The sequence below is a fragment of the Peromyscus maniculatus genome, chromosome 6, assembly GCF_049852395.1.
Source record: "Peromyscus maniculatus bairdii isolate BWxNUB_F1_BW_parent chromosome 6, HU_Pman_BW_mat_3.1, whole genome shotgun sequence".
Taxonomy (NCBI): Eukaryota; Metazoa; Chordata; class Mammalia; order Rodentia; family Cricetidae; genus Peromyscus; species Peromyscus maniculatus.
This window is the reverse complement of record NC_134857.1, coordinates 85,682,580-85,698,388: the sequence shown is the minus strand read 5'-3', so window position 1 is coordinate 85,698,388 and position 15,809 is coordinate 85,682,580. Positions and strand designations below refer to the sequence as shown.

Sequence of the window (15,809 nt, the reverse complement as noted above, 5' to 3'; positions counted from 1 at the left end):
AGACCATCTGAAAGCTGAGGACACACAAGCTCATGCTCTCCAGCCACCTCTCTGTGCACCAAAAGCATGATTTGTAAGGCATGAGAAACATTGCCTGCTGGGAGAAATTCAGCTACGTGATGTGGAGATTAATAGTTGAATTATGGCATGAAGTGACTCACCTCTTGGGGACCAGAGCAGTAGTTGAGGGTCTTCGGTGTGTGGGGTAGAGACAAGAGGGGAATCTGTTTTCAAGCAATCTGTCTTCGACTGAGTCCCTGTGGTGCTTTCACCAGCCTGAAGATATGAAGGTAATGTCCCATTTAATTCCCTTGGTTCAAAATGATAGACACAGGCTCTTTTCGCCCTGTTCTCTCTTCATGCTCCATTTATTATGGGCACCCTCCAAATGGGTCTGAGCTTTTGAACACTCTTGGTCTGGGGCCTGTGGACTCCAAACTCTGGCTTCCCAGATGAAGGTGATGGTCAGCTGTCCCAGAGTTGCCCACTGTTACTTGTTAACATTGAAACCAGGGGACAAACAGGATTAAAGCTGTTTCCAGGCACAAAACTGGAAGCATCCCTAGGCTGTAATAATCTTCTGCCATGGGAGAGAAACTGAGCTCAAAGCCTGCCTTCAAGATCCAAAAGGGACCACCTCTGAAGCATTCTGTGTGATGGAGACTACCAGAAGTGCTGTTCTTTAGAGGGATCATTTATTTATGTTTGGCTTCCTTGAAAGGTCTGAAGCACAGCTAGATGGAACAAGTGGACTTGTTCATCTTTAGCTTATGTTTGCTAAAAACCTGTGTGACCTGTAATTCCTCTTGAAGACCACACAGTAGGTGGTCTCCATCTCTCCTGAGCACATCTCTCCCCACACCCTTGACCTCCCAATGTGTTCTCTAGACCTTGTCTGTGGCTAGTTTTTCAGGACTTCCTAGAATTGACCACATCTTGGACTGGCCTTCTAGGTAGCTGAAGAAGACAGTTGCCTATGCTGTGAGGTTTCACAGCCAGTAAATCATTCATTTCTTGGTAGCATTTTTGATAGCAATTGCCAGAGTGTCTGAAATCTTACCAGCAAAGATACATTCCCATGTGATAATATATCTCCAGGAGTTCTCCATTTGAAAATGCCTTCACCAGAAATAAAAATATTGACCTGTCATTTATATCCCAATGTTATCCACTTCTCTCCAAAACAGCCCCTGATCATTTCCAGGTGAGTTAATGTTATGACTATATGCCACTCTGAAAGCAAGTTGCCAAGTGATGGGAACTGCTGGGTAGGAGTTACAGCTATTCTTAGCTGATGGAGTTTAAGCAATCACTTGTTAACTTGTCTGGACCTCAGTCTCCACCACAAATAGTCTCTATTCTAATACACAGGGAAATCATTCCAACTTAATATGAGTGCTCTGAGGGGAAAAAACACATTTCAACTGCCATTTTTGTTCAATGACCATGGACCAACCCAAAGATGGTAGCTAGAAATTCTCAAAATACTTGAACTTTGACCTCTGCATGGCCCTTTGAATTTAGTAGGATCAATGATGGACACTCTGATACACAAGTACCACAATGTACATTATACTTTGGAGAACCAATCTTCAGTGCAATTTGAGCAAAGGAGATGAACCTTGGTTCATATTTCACAAAAATCATCCCAGAAAGGTTTTATGTAAATGAAATATTCATCTTGATTACAGTAGTGTAGCAGGTGGATCAGGAAGAGACAGAGAGTAGATATGCTCTGTCAGCTGACTGCAGTGCATCTCCAACAGTGTGTCCAGCTTTGCTGGCCCATGCTCATACTAGGATGCTGACTGAGCCCTGTCATCATCATGACAGCCTGGCCCCACACTGGGGCTCCTTCAAGGGCTTTTTGCATGACTGATGGAAAGTTTTCAATACCTTCTGTAGTCTCAGATGTTAAATGCACATAGAATCACCCTAAAGGGATGTGTTGAATAGGCTACCACAAGTGTCCCCTGCACCACATAGTCAACAATATGAATGAGACATAAGACCTCACTGCTACACACAAAGCTAATGTGTTGTTTGATAGACTAAAGACCCTAGAAATATTCTGATAGCATAGAACAGTGCCAAAAACCAATCGCATGAATTTAACCAGATAAATGTTAGGCCCTGCTTTCAGATTTCTTCCAAGTCAACTGCATAAGGACTAGCTTTGGGATATCTGGCTTGATGGCAGAAATAATTATGCACTCATAAAATGCTTGCTGAGAACCCACTAGAAGCCAAGCTTCCAGCTCCCCATGCTCACTTCTGTCACCACATAGGATAGATTTCATTAAAACTAGGTCTGCTTATTTTCTTACATGATTGGCTTTTCTAGTAAGGAATTAAGACTCATCTTTATGTCCCAGGAGCCTAGGTCAAGTCTAGGGAAAGACAGCTCACCATGTGGCCTAGGCTATCCTCAGACATTCCATCTTCTGCCCTACTCTATCCAGGATTACCAATGTGTGCAACCACACATGGCAGCAAAGGCCACTTGAGGACCCACATAAGCAATTGTTTCCATTTATAGCCTGTTTAATTCTTACAACAAACCTATTATAATCATTTTAAAGATGACACATTTAAGGATTAATGGTGTTAATTCAATTGCCTGTGGCTTGGTTGCTGGTAGATTTCAGAGCATCTACATCCAAGTGGCTCTCTTTCTACACTCCATTCTGACTCCACGTTTGCATACAATCCCAACACTACAGGCTGAGGAGACAGCTCAGGCTGTAAAAACGCTTACCTCACAAGCATGAGGACCTGAGTTTGATCTTCAGCACCCACATAAAAAGCTGTAATCTTTTAATCTTTTACTTGTAATCTCAGAGCTGGGGAGGAGACAAGCGGAACCCTGGAGATCACTGGTCAGCCAATTTAGTCTAATCTAGTTCCTAGGTCATAGTAGGAGACCCTATCTCAGAAACAAGTGGCTCCTGTGGTGTGACACCAGAAGTCATACTCTGGCATCCATGTGCTTGCATACTACACATGCACACACACATGAACCTGCATTTTACACACCACACACACACACACACACACACATGCATGCACACATGCACACATGCATGCATGCACACTTTCAATAAGGCACCTTGTTGTGAGGTATAGCTACAGATGTACTCATTGACTCCTTCCTATCAGCAGCTTAATAGGCAGTGTTTACCTGGTAGAGGGGCTGGGCTGATGGGAGGAGGTTTTTGCTGGCCACCAATCCCACATGTCCCTCCTTGCTAGCATAGCTGATCAGAAGGTAAATAAGCTGAGGCTGCCCTGATGAGATGATGGAGTCAGAGCCAGGACTGGGATGGTCCATGGCACTCCTCCACTACCCAGACCACACCCAGACTCCTGGTCCAACTCCAACCAAAGAAACTTTTAAAAGAAACAACTGCCAATAGAGATGATTTAGAGGGTCACTTTCAGCATCATTAGTGTCTAGATGGCAGATCACCTGAAGAATGGGATACAGATAGCAGTTTGGTAGGAAATTTATTATTTCTTCCAAATACTTAAATATGCAGTTGCATAGCTTTCCTGTTGAGTTGGTAGACAATTACTAGTGTCGATGTGTTGTGATTTCTCAGAGTTGGTGAGACGGGAACTGACTTAATATATTCATTTGTGCCTGGCCTCTCAAATACATCTATTCTAATTCTTTCATAAGTTATCATCAACACCATCAATCATAATTATCATCATTATCTTTGTGTGTGAGGGAGAGAATGGAGAGTGAGGGGGCTGTGTGCCATGGTATGAATGTGGAGGTCAGAGGACTTTGCGCAGCAGGTTCTCTCTTTCCATCTTTATGCGGGGTCTGAAGATTGAGTTCAGCTTCCCAGGTAAATGCCTTACCTGCTGAGCCATATTAGACATGCTCTCATGATACCCTGTCATGTCCTCTCCATTAAGAAAGAGCCTACACAATTTGGCTAGTGCCGTAGTTCAAAGACGGCAGAGCTAGGGCCCATTTGTTGCTGCCCTTGTGAACCGCACCTTTGGTCTTTTTCTACGCTTTCCCTGTGATGGAGTTGGGCCAGGAGGGCAGCTGCAATGGATGGGCCTCTTAAAGGCATCCCCCCCCCCAAGAAGGGAGTCCACGGCTCATGGATAATTCTTCCATTCATTGTATCAACTTCCATATTCCTAACCACCTATACCCCAAATCCAGACTCTGGAACTGGGTCAAGAAGCTGAAGGACACGGTGGAAAGGGGCACTAACAGAGGTGCTTCTCATTGAGCGCTTCCATGCCATTTAGAACCAAGTCCCCACCCACCTCCCATCCTCACCTCTCACTGCCCACACCACCACTTGTTTGTTCTCCCAACTAGACTTTCGTACAGGCTCTTACTTTTGTCTTAAATAGATTAATGGTATTTTCTTTGCCTCCTTGATATCGATTCAGCCCAGAACTTGCACGCTCGTATTCCTCAGTGGCCCCTGACCTTCCACAGGGATCAGCATTCCCTCCTCTGTGCATACATTGACCTGTGTCTAGCTAAAGCTTAACACTCTCCTCCCAGTTAGGATATCCCTTGACCCCTTAAAGGAAGGGATGGAGTTGTGTTTGTTTTGTGTCTCTGGGCATAACTAGTAACTGGTACGTGAATGGATAAACGGAGTTGTGTTTGTTTTGTGTCTCTGGGCATAACTAGTAACTGGTACGTGAATGGATAAACAAACGTGCTCTGAGGCCAGTGAGATCTTAGTTCTTTGAGGGAGGCCTCTCTCACTCACAACCTTGGACATTACCAAATCTCAGAGTGATGATGCCCTTATCTGATCATTGGTAACAGTAGCACAGACTTCAACCTGTCAGTGAAGAAACCAGCCCACATAACTTCCATGGTGGTGAAACCAGTGGAACATGATGTTCTTAGACTCTACACTGCTCTCTTGGCTCACTGAGAAGTTTTCTTACTCTGTAAAGCATTTTATTTCCCACTGCTGAGAGTCAAAAGCATCTACCAGTTAAGTATTTACTTCTAGGACTCAGTATAGACAGAATGCAAGTAGGCATTCTCTTTGAGTGTGACATACCTGCCCTCTCCTGTCCCACTTGAACTGAGGAGATAGATGGAGCATGATAGCTACCCTTGGACACCACAGGCCACCAGTTCCATTGTAGAACTGTCAAAGGTCTTCTGAAGACCATACTGTCTCCTTTGCCTTTCTCAGCCAGCTCCTGTGGGACACAGCTCAGATGTGACATCTGTCCAGACCATACCTCTACAGTAAGGAAGGATGTTATGAGGTCGCAAGCAAAACACTAATCAATTTCCTCTAATGGCTTTTCCCAAACTCTATGCTGACAGTCACTCTTAGATCAGGCTGTCTAGTGACTTTAAGACTCTCTAAATATGTAAATAAGTTTTGTTACATCATTAAGCTTGTAAGAAATAAGACATTAATTAGCATTAGCATATTGAATCACTTAGGTGTCAGTAGCTAATATGGCTAATTGACATTTAATAAGTCTTGCTATCTAATTTGCTATGAATTATGTTAAATGTTAATTAATTACTTAGTTATTCTTTACACAATTATTATATGTTAATGTGCATTTAATAGCTTATTATTTGGGTAATTGTCTTAACGGTAAACAAGTTACCTATAAACATACTGGTTTGAACATATCTAGACCACTCCTGAAAGAATTATTTTAGACATAATTAAGGGGTCAACCAATATAATTTGAAACTATTGAAGAAGAAAACTATGGATCTGGGGGACACAATCCCTTGGTTCAATAGGTGAGCTTCTACTTATCTGTTAGCAGCATCTAGGTAATCGAGTCATTACCCATTCCATTAAACTGCTTACAATAGCTCTATGAATGAGCACACCTTGGAGAGGGGTATTACTGGCCTATGTTTAAATCTCAGAAGTTTTGTTAATAATGTGGCTGGCGCAAAAGCAGATGCTGTTTGAGCTGCATTAATGGAAGTATAATGTCTAAAGCAAGAGATGTGAGAGCACTGCCCTGCCTTGCTCTGGCCCAGCCAAACTTGGATATTTTGTCATTTAAAGACACACACACATATAAATAAATATATATATTATATTATATATATTGTATATATATATTCTTTATATATATGTTATATTATGTGGAGAATTAGAGAAGAATTCAAGTTTTTTGTTTTTTGAGTGTTTGTTTTGCCAAGCTTAAGGGAAAACTGGTACGAAACAATCCTTCTTGACATGTATGATGAAGTCTGTGAAGGGTGAATTGTTGTTCTTCTTTAACTTATTGTTTTGTGTGAGAGCACTGGCCATACGGTAGAAGTTAAAAGGAACAGATTTCATACCCAGTCAGAGCTAAGGATGGGAGAACGTGCTTCTGGAGTAATGAGCTCCCCAGCTCAGGAGAAATCCAAGCATTATCTTAGCATCGGCCTGTGCAGAAGGGACTTGAGCTCCAGGTGTGTGGCTGGAGGATGCCTGGTGCCTTGGATAGCAGAGCCTGTGGCGGTCATGACCTGGGTATGCCATCCCCCTCACTGGCCTGGTTACCCAGTGCATGGTTCACTTTGGGGAAATCCTTCCAGGTGTATGTAAGTGCCACTCTGTGGTGTGTGGTGTCCTGGTAGTGGGCACTGTCTTGCCATCTGACTCCCCATAGGTCTGGCTTGCAAATTCCTTCAGGTGTCCTCCACCAGCCCATGCTCCAAGTGGGGCTCATAAGGGACCAGCTGAGCCACTGCAGTCAATTATCTTTGACAGGACAGGACAGGAGAAAGGGCAGGCGCCTGGCAGGCAAATAAACTTAATGAAGTTTGTAATAGACTGCGGAAATATCAGCCTCGTGATCAAAGCAGGAATAAGCCACAAGAAACTATTAATTAAGACTCTCCCACTATCTCCTCTTCGCATTTCCTCCTCCACTGTGGCAGGAACATTCTAATTGTTCCCAGCCTTTCATGATGCAAAGGCAGCTTTTCTTTCCCAGATTTCAAAATGTCCTTGGGGGTCAAGTGTCTGCTGCCATCAATGTCAGACCTTTGGGTCCCCACAGTCCAGCTCTGCCCTCTGTGAGCAGAGGAGGTACCCTGTGCTGAGTGCCTGCTCCCTCAGGCCTCCTCCTCACAGTCTCCTTGTCCAGCCAGAATGTCCTTGCTTTTCTAGAGCCTCATCCCTTTCTCTATGACCATGCTGTTGCCCACTGGCCCTTCCCACCAGATTGCTAGTTTGACCTTGAAACTCTTTCTAGTCTTGAGCTGTGTGTATTGGGCAAAGGAAATAGTCAAAACATTTAACAGCTAGTATTATAACTCCACACATGAGTCAGTCTACAAACAATGTTAAAATCCATTTCCTTTCATTTCTAAACTAAAGCTGCTCATTCTGTAAATCATCTCCCATACCAGTCCAATCTCATCCTATTCACTGATTGATTTTTTTCAGAACTGTTGATGTGACCTTTTGTCTGATACAGGTGCCACGGAGTAAAGGTTTTTCCACAGGAGCCAGAATCAACCCCTACCCAGTCACTGCCATTCAGTTCCTAGCCAGAAGAGCCTCCGAGTTGGGAACTGTGTGCACAAGTTGTAGCACAGTGAGACACACTCTGCTGGTGATTCCCACCCTCCCTGAGGATGAGCACCAGTCAGGGTCCCTCTCACAGTGTGCCTATCCTGCACCTGCTTCAGGGTCCCTTCAAGGCTAGCCCACTTTGGAGAACAGAGGCTTGCTCAGCAGCTGCTGGGGACCCCCACATCTGCTCTTCACTATTCCCGGGCCTAAATGCCGACCACTCTGGTCACCTCTCAGTGCCATCAAGTGGTTTATGATCTGTTTCCCAGCCAGTGTGAACATGGCTTAGTATCCCAACAACTAGATCGTTACAGCTACATACTTCTCTGACCCGCCTTTCCACATGCCCTGTCACCTCCCCAAGGGCAGGTGTTCTAGAAGGCAGCTGCCCCTTTCAAAAGGAAAAGCAAGTTCGAAAATGGTCCTAGGGGATAGCAGTGAACGCCACTTTTCCCTCTCCCAGCACATGCCCTGACTAAAAGAGAATCTGGACTCCGTTCTTTGCCTGTCTAGTCAAGAATGTCTTCTGATTCAGATGTGTGATATCACATGATAGAATCCCACAGTCCTCTCCTGAAAATGCTAGAGAGAACCAGGGGGTGCCCACAGCAGAGGTAGCCACAGCTCCTGTGGGAGATTTATGGAGACGGATGGCTACATGGAGCAAGAGGGACCAGAACCTGGAGCAAAAGAGATGACTTATGATCACTGTCAACACAGGCGGGCCCTTGTTGTTGAAAATGGCTTTCTTGTTGCCTGTGTTGGTTGACGCCTCAACAAATGTAGAAAGATGAACTGGGAGCTCCAGCAGGGGCTGAGATCTTCAGAGGTGAAAATCATTAGCAAGAACAATTCCTCTCCCTGCATAGCGTTTATCATTCCTGCCCTTGGCTGGGGCTGGTGGATCTCAGTTCCAGAGAGGAGCAGTGGGCAGAATCAGGTCAGGCTGTGAATGACAGTGGGCAAATCCAAAGCTATTATCACCTGCCCCCCTGCTCCCCTGCCTTCCGAAGTTGGCCTGTTCAATTAGCTTAATGACATGGTGGAAGATGGTATTTCCAAACAGTAGAAACAGCTGGGCTGCAATCGTTCTGCTTGCTAGCATGAAGCATGTCAGGCTGCCTCTTCGGTGACACAGGGACCCTATCAGCATGAACCACACTTTGGAGAAATGCTATAATTCAGTACTGACACCTCCATCAATGGTCCCCATTTCTAAGCTGTCTGCCCCGGGAAACAGAGAAAGTATTGGCCTCAAATGACTCCCCAGACTCTGTTGCTATGGTGTGTCCCATCCACCATCCCCCTTCCTACTTCTGCTGGTTTCTGTGTGTCACTGTTCCATCTCATTGAGCATGGTGGCTGAGTGCAGCCTCTGAGGTCAGATGTGGCCTGAATCTTCCACCACTGAAGCTGCATAGGACCCTGGGCCAGTCTTTACTTTGTCTTTCTAAAAATGGGAACCAACCAAGTCTAGCTGCTGGAAAGAAAAAAAAAAACCTTAAGATAATTTCCAGAGAGAATTCAGGGTCTTGTCCTATATACTGGAAGCCTTACCTAACTTGGCTGCCAGGCTGGGTTATCCTTTTCTGCCTTTTGCCATTCCTATGGTTTGGCTCTCTTTTGGTCTGCGTGTGTCCCCACATACTCCCCTCCAATCCTGGGCCTAGATGTGTCTCTGCTTCCAGTTGTCTGTGCCTTTGCTTCTACCTCTCCTCAGGACTCCCTGGGTCTCTTTGTCAGGTTCTATGTCTCCCCAATGCTCTTCTTGGCTGTTTCATATGGTCTGAGAGCCGTACCTCATTCCTTATACCATGGAACACTACGGAACCAGAGAGCTTTTAAATCCCATGCAGAGAGAACAAACCCCTCCGAATGGTGATTCCCCACAGCCTTGGTGAAGTTCAAGCTGTGAAATACAGATTTTACTACTGTAATTATCCTGCCTGAAGCTATGCCAGCTTGGCTGGGCTGGCAAAACAATGTGCCAGTCAGGATCCAATCACCCCCTTCCCACTGATCATAGAGAAGCTGCTAGCCTTCAGCTGGATGCTAAAAATAGGCCTCAGGGGGCTGGAGCAGCTAAAAATACTCTTTGGCCAGAATAGCCTTCCTGTGTCCCACAGGCTGAAGGTAGAAGGGACCAGAGGCTTTAGGAATCCTGGGGTCCACAGCTGTGTGGTCCCAGATGGGCAATATAGAAAGGAGGAAACATGCAGGCAGGCACTCAGCATGGCAGGCCTACCAGTAACTTAGGTAGCACCTAGAGGGAGAGCTGGTCCCAGAACCTGAGGCTACAGAGCACACACAGGCAGTGAGCTGTTCATGGCCACCCACATGAATAGACATAGAAGGCAACATGAAGGCTGGATACGGGAGGCCTTCTTAAACTTTGTCTCCTCACTCTGGCCTCCACTGGCCCCTGCAAAACCACAAATACCATTAACTCTCGGGTTCACTTTGCCCCTGGAAAGATGTTTCACCACCAGTCAACCCTGTCTCCATCTATCCAACTGTTTGCAGCACTGTCCAGTGTATGAGGCAGGACAATGATTGTGTTTGCTGGATGCTAGTCCCAGGCCATCCCAATAGTCCTTCCTGTGAGGCCAGTGTTATCATTCTCTTCAAATGACAGATGAGGAACTGAACTTGGGGGCTGGGGGCATACACAGTAACTTCCCCAAAGTTTCCCAGTTAGCCTGGGTATGACTCTTACTCTAGCTGGCTGTGGTTCCTCTGAGGTATCCCCTACATCAGTCTTTTTCCACACGGGGTGACTTGGCTTGCCCTGTAGGGCCTGATAAGATCTGCAAACTATGTTGGTGATTCTAACTATGGGACGGGTTGTGACAAACACCAAGTGGGCAATGACAAAGGACACTCTTAAATATCTTACAGTGCTCAGTGTACACCAGAACATGGCTCTGCAGCTCCAAATGTCAGGAGCACTAACCAACCTACCGGGGGACACCACTCTACTACATGCTTTGGCAGTCCGTGTCCAGTCTCTGGGGTGTTAACCTGGGTACATCAGAATTACCTGGAGATCTTGTGAACAGCAGAGCTTTGACTCTTTGCTCAGGGGTCTCTAGACATCCTCTCCACTCCTCTTCAGGAGACTCCCATTCAGATATTGTAGCTGGCCAAGAAATACTTTCAACCAACAGAATCGTAAAGGAGTGGACCCTGGGTTTCTGTCTTCTCTAAAAAGCCTAACATGTGAAGGTACTTGAAAAATATGTCCAAATAACACACACACACACACACACACACACACACACACACACACACACACACACACACGTACCAAAAATCCAGGTAGCCTCAAAAAGAGTCCATCAAAACATTCACTTGGCCTTGCTCTCAGATTTCTCTCTCACAGATGGGAGTGTTTGGATTAGCAGCTGGAAGTCAGGGCAGTAAGAGTCAGCTTAAGACAAAGGAAAACCAAGAGGAAATGACAAATGCAAGGGGCGTGGCAAGAGCTAATCGGATGAGTAACTGAAAATTCCATCTAGCCCATCCCCCGGCCTACCTTCTTGACCCTTTCTTGTGCAGCATCTAGGAAATATCCCAAGCCTGAGAGTCTGGATGGATGATGCACCTGTACCTTGTCAATCACAGTTTCCTATTGTTATCAGTTTGGTTCAACAGATGTTCACCTGAGACAGGGAAGACAAATGGGAAACTACTGTAGAAAAGAAAAGCCACATGCCCAGGACATCTCTGCTCCATAGGGAGGTTTATTACAAGTTACAACTAGAAGAGTGAATGGCATCCAGACCATGAGCACAGAGCCTTCCTCCAGTCCTTTCTCTTCCTGTCTGATGTCCTTTCTACGACCGGTCCCCAAGTACTAAGCAATGGACCCATGATGACAAGCAAGCCACCAAGATATATTCCCAGCTCCATTTTTAATTTTGATTTTGAAGTGGTCTCACTAAGTTGCCCAGGCTGGTCTTTCATTTGTCATCCTCCTGCATCAGCCTCCGTGGGTCTGGGATTTCAGGCTTGTGGCAGCAGGCCTGTCCTCTTTTCCTTACATGTCTCGCTCCCTTCTTTTTCTTACTTCTTGTCTCCCCTCCCCCCTTTGTTCTTTCCTTTTGTCACTCTCTCTTCCTTCTTAACTTCTTCCCTCCCTCCTCATTTGCCTCCCTCCTTCCCTTCCTTCCTCCTTCCTTCCTCTCCATCTTTCTCTATTTCTATCCAGCTTACCTCATCAGTCCTGCCAGCCTGCCCTCTGAAGACTTGAAGCTTTGGTGGTCCTGGTGGAAAGCATCCTCTACCCAGATTGCTGAAGGATCTCTCAGTCAAGGCTTCTGCAGCACAGGCTGATGGTGAAGTTAGGAGTACTTTCACCCCTGTCTCCATGACTCAGAAGATGGGCCCAGCAAGACAATAGGACTCTACTCACTGGGAAGGGTTATTGGATAGAGATAGGTGATTCTCAAGACCAAGAAGAAAAGAAGAAAATGAGTTTATGCCCAAAGGAAAAAAAAATATCCTTAACTGTCAGCTTGACAGTTGGGAAATCCTGACAGCTGTTGTAGCAGTTTGAATGTAATTGGCCCCCATAAGCTTATAGAGAATGGCACTATAAGGAGGTATGGCTTTGTTGGAATAGATATGGCCCTATTGAAGAAAGTATGGCACTGTGGGGGTGGGCTTTGAAGTCTCACATATGCCCAAGCCACACCAGTGCTTCAACCCATTTCCTGTTGCCTTCTGGTCAAAATATAACCAGCACCATGTCTGCCTGCATGCCGCCATGCTCCCCACCATGATGATAGTGGACTGAACCTCTGAACTGTAAGTGAGCCGCTGCAATTAAATGTTTTCCTTTGTAAGAGTTGCCAAGGTCATGGTGTCTCTTCACAGCAATAGAAACCCTAACTAAGACAGAAGTCTGTACAGGGACTAGGGTATTGCTGTGATAGGCCTGACCATGCTTTTGTTTGGAGGAATTTGGACTTTGGGACTTTGGTGTTGGAAAATAGTGGAATGCTTTAAGCACTGCTTAATGGGCCATACTCGTACAAGCATGGAAGCCAGTGGTGCCAAGAGTTATTTGAACTGTCAGGGGCTGGCTCAAGAGGTTTCAGAGGAGAACAAGTTTAGTACGTTGCGTAAATATTGTTCTTGTGATAGTTTGTGAGGAATGTGGCTGCTTTTTGCCCTTGTCCAAAGAGTCTGTTTGAGCCTAAAGTGAAGAGTTTTGATTAATTCCATTGGCAGAGGAAATCTCATAACAGCCTAGTATAGACTCTGTCGTGTGGTTATTAGTGGGACTCTAATGAAGATTTATAATGAAAAGGAGCAAACTGAGAAAGGAAAATTACAAAATGTACAGATTGAGAAAAGGAGTACCAGAAAGTGGAATAGAGCTAAATCCTATGTTCAAGGAGATAAACTAATAAAGAAATGGAATAAAGGGAGCAGTGACCTCAGGGAAAGATCCTACCAGCTAAGATTCCAACTTGTGAAAAGGAACTAAAGAAAAGTTTAGAACCAGTAGTGGTGGTGCATGCCCTTAATCCTAGCACTCCAGAGGCAGAGTCTGGTGGATCTCTGAGTTTGAGGCCAGCCTAGTCTACAGAGCAAGTTCCAGGACAGCCAAGCTTGGGCAGTGAAGTTAACAATCAAAACCAGAAAGCTGGTGAAGATATAATTCAACAAGGGGGCCATGTTTCAGCCCAGGCAAGAAGCAAAACTTGGCAGCTTCGGCCACATAGTTCTGGCTTTAGAGTTAAGGACAGAAGAAATGGGTTATGGAATTTGCCTTTGCACCCAAGGAAAGCCACTGAAGTCAGGCATGTGTCAGGGGTGTCCCTGAGTGGAGGCCTAGAGAGACCATTCCATGAAGCTATGAAGTTGAAGCCTGAATTGCCTTGGTGACCCCAATATGTTAGATATGACAGAGCTGTGGGATACCTGCCAAGGAGAGCTGCTAACAGGGAGGGAAAACAGCCCAAGAGAGAGAAATATGTTGAGATCAACAAAGCTGAAAGGAGTTGAGATCTGAAGAGCATTTTGATATCAGACATGGAAATACAGTTTGAAGTTTGCCCAGTTGGTTTTTGGTTTTGCTTTGGTCCAGTATTTCCTCACTATGTTCCCTTCCGTACATCTTGGAATGGTAATGTATATCCTGTGGCATTATATGTTGGAAGCATATGATCTGCTTTTTTATTTTGATTTTATAGGGGATTACAGTTAAAAGATTACATGAATCTCAGAAAAGACTTTGAACTTTGGACTTTAAAACATTGTTGAGACTGTGATAGACTATGGGGACTTTTGAAGTTGGACTAAACGTATTTTGCATTATGATATTGTTACAAGCTTATGGGGGCCAGGGAGTGGAATATAGTAGTATGAATTTAATTGGCCCCCATAAGCTCATAGGGAGTGGCACTATTAGGAGGTGTGCCTTTGTTGGAGTAGGTATGGCCTTGTTGGAGGAAGTATGTCACTGTGGGAGTGAGTTTTGTGGTCTCATATATGCCCAAGCCACACCAGTGCTTCAACCCATTTCCTGTTGCCTTCTGGTGAAGATGTGACTGGCATCATGTCTGCCTGCATGCCTCCATGCTCCCCACCATGATGATAATAGACTGAACCGCTGAACTGTAAGCCAGCCCAAGTAAATGTTTTCTTTTATAAGAGTTGCCACAGTCATGGTGTCTCTTCATAGCAATAGAAACCCTAACTAAGACAGATGTAGAATTGATGTGGAAGCCAGAACATATCAAAAAACTTCTGTGGGGTCCTGCTACTGTCAATTTCTACTGTGAGTAGCCCACAAATTAAAAGTGTGCTGAATGAATATATGCACCCTCTTTGTATCAGTGAAGATGAAGAGTGGCAGGCCATCTTCTGATGGTTTAATTTCTATCATATTCTATGTGTTCTCACACTTGCTACTTTATACATCTTGAATCAATAGAGTGATACTCAGACTTACAAATGCAAAGCCCCTCAACATGTCTGATTTACAATGTAGCCAGCCAACTCTTGGTAGTATCTGCTGCTCCTGAAAACCTCCACCTCCATGCCTTTAGTTCTCAACCTCCATAGCCTCAGGTGATGAGCCAGGCATGGATTCAATCCAGGCTGGACCAGTCATGCATGCAACAAATATTTATTGAGCTCTTAGTAATACAAATCATAGTGGTAACCAGTGAGAATACAATGAGAAAATAATAGATACAATGACTTTTCATCTAACTACATCCTCTATTCAGAGAATGACATTCATTAGATTTTGATAAAATGATGAAATTCAGCTGTGGCAATTGAGTCTTCTGGATGACAGTCACAGGGCAGGATGCTGAGTACTTTATGAAGTTTGACCTGACAAAGAAATCTTCCTCTGAAAAAGTGGTACTTTAGCTGAGAGCAGTAGGGCAAGCAGAGTGTGAAGAGGGTGGGGTGGGAGGGCAAGGTTTTCTACCTTTCTAGAGAACGCCCACTTGAGGAAGTTTGTTACTGCTAAGAATATGAAGCCAAGGCAGCCAGAGAAAAGCCAGCACCTTCACCAGCATGTCACCAACATTTGGCAACCTAGGAGCACACTCCATGAGTGTGTGACCTGGCATCTTTTTTTCTGCTGAGTTTGTCCTATGTGACTTTGACTAAAGCCACTGTGACAGAAGCGGGGAAAAGAAAGACATGCCAGAAGACAAGGTTGGAGAGACAGGCAAGTTAATGAAGGCGGATGGTGAGGATCTCCAGTTGCATTTTAAACTCAAGGGGGATTAATTAAGGAATTTTAGGCACTGAAGTGTCTTTACCTTCTGCGTAGTTTGGGTTTGTTTGTTGTTGTGTTTTTTTAAGCTTTCTTCTGAACCAATGTGTGGGGGTGGGGGGGTGGAGGGGGTTAAGTTAGAATGGCCAGAATGTTAGAGATAGGTCATTGCATGTCTCTGAACAGACAAGTTACAAAGCTATAGCATAATCCAGGCAAAAGATAATAGTTTTAACTGAGGTGGGGGTGTTCTAGGAAGATAAAAGAAGAATGATTCTGAGGGATTTAGGAAAGAAAATCCATATATTTGATAATGGACTAGATATAGAGTCTGGAGTGGGGAAGATATGAAGGACGATAGCAGAGCACTCACTCCTGACGTGTGGAGCACAGGAATGCCACCTGACTACATGACTGGGGACGAAGGTGGGAGGAAGAGCATGTGCTTTGTTCTCTACATAGACGGTTGTGTCTCTGGGACCAAAAGAAAAAGATACACAAAGTAAATC

The 15,809-nt window shown here is 44.9% G+C and overlaps 1 long non-coding RNA gene across 2 annotated transcripts in view; it reads right to left on the bottom strand.

The window, feature by feature from the left end:
• LOC143273944 (uncharacterized) overlaps positions 1-15,301 on the bottom strand; it is a 34,446-nt gene extending 19,145 nt beyond the window's left edge. For both annotated transcript variants that reach the window (XR_013052282.1, XR_013052281.1), the window contains exons 1-3: positions 11,769-15,301; positions 11,089-11,215; positions 162-276 (exon numbers count right to left, since the gene is read on the bottom strand). This is a non-coding gene — a long non-coding RNA (uncharacterized LOC143273944). The remainder of the gene's footprint in view (positions 1-161; positions 277-11,088; positions 11,216-11,768) is intronic.
• Between the last annotated feature and the right edge of the window lie 508 nt (positions 15,302-15,809).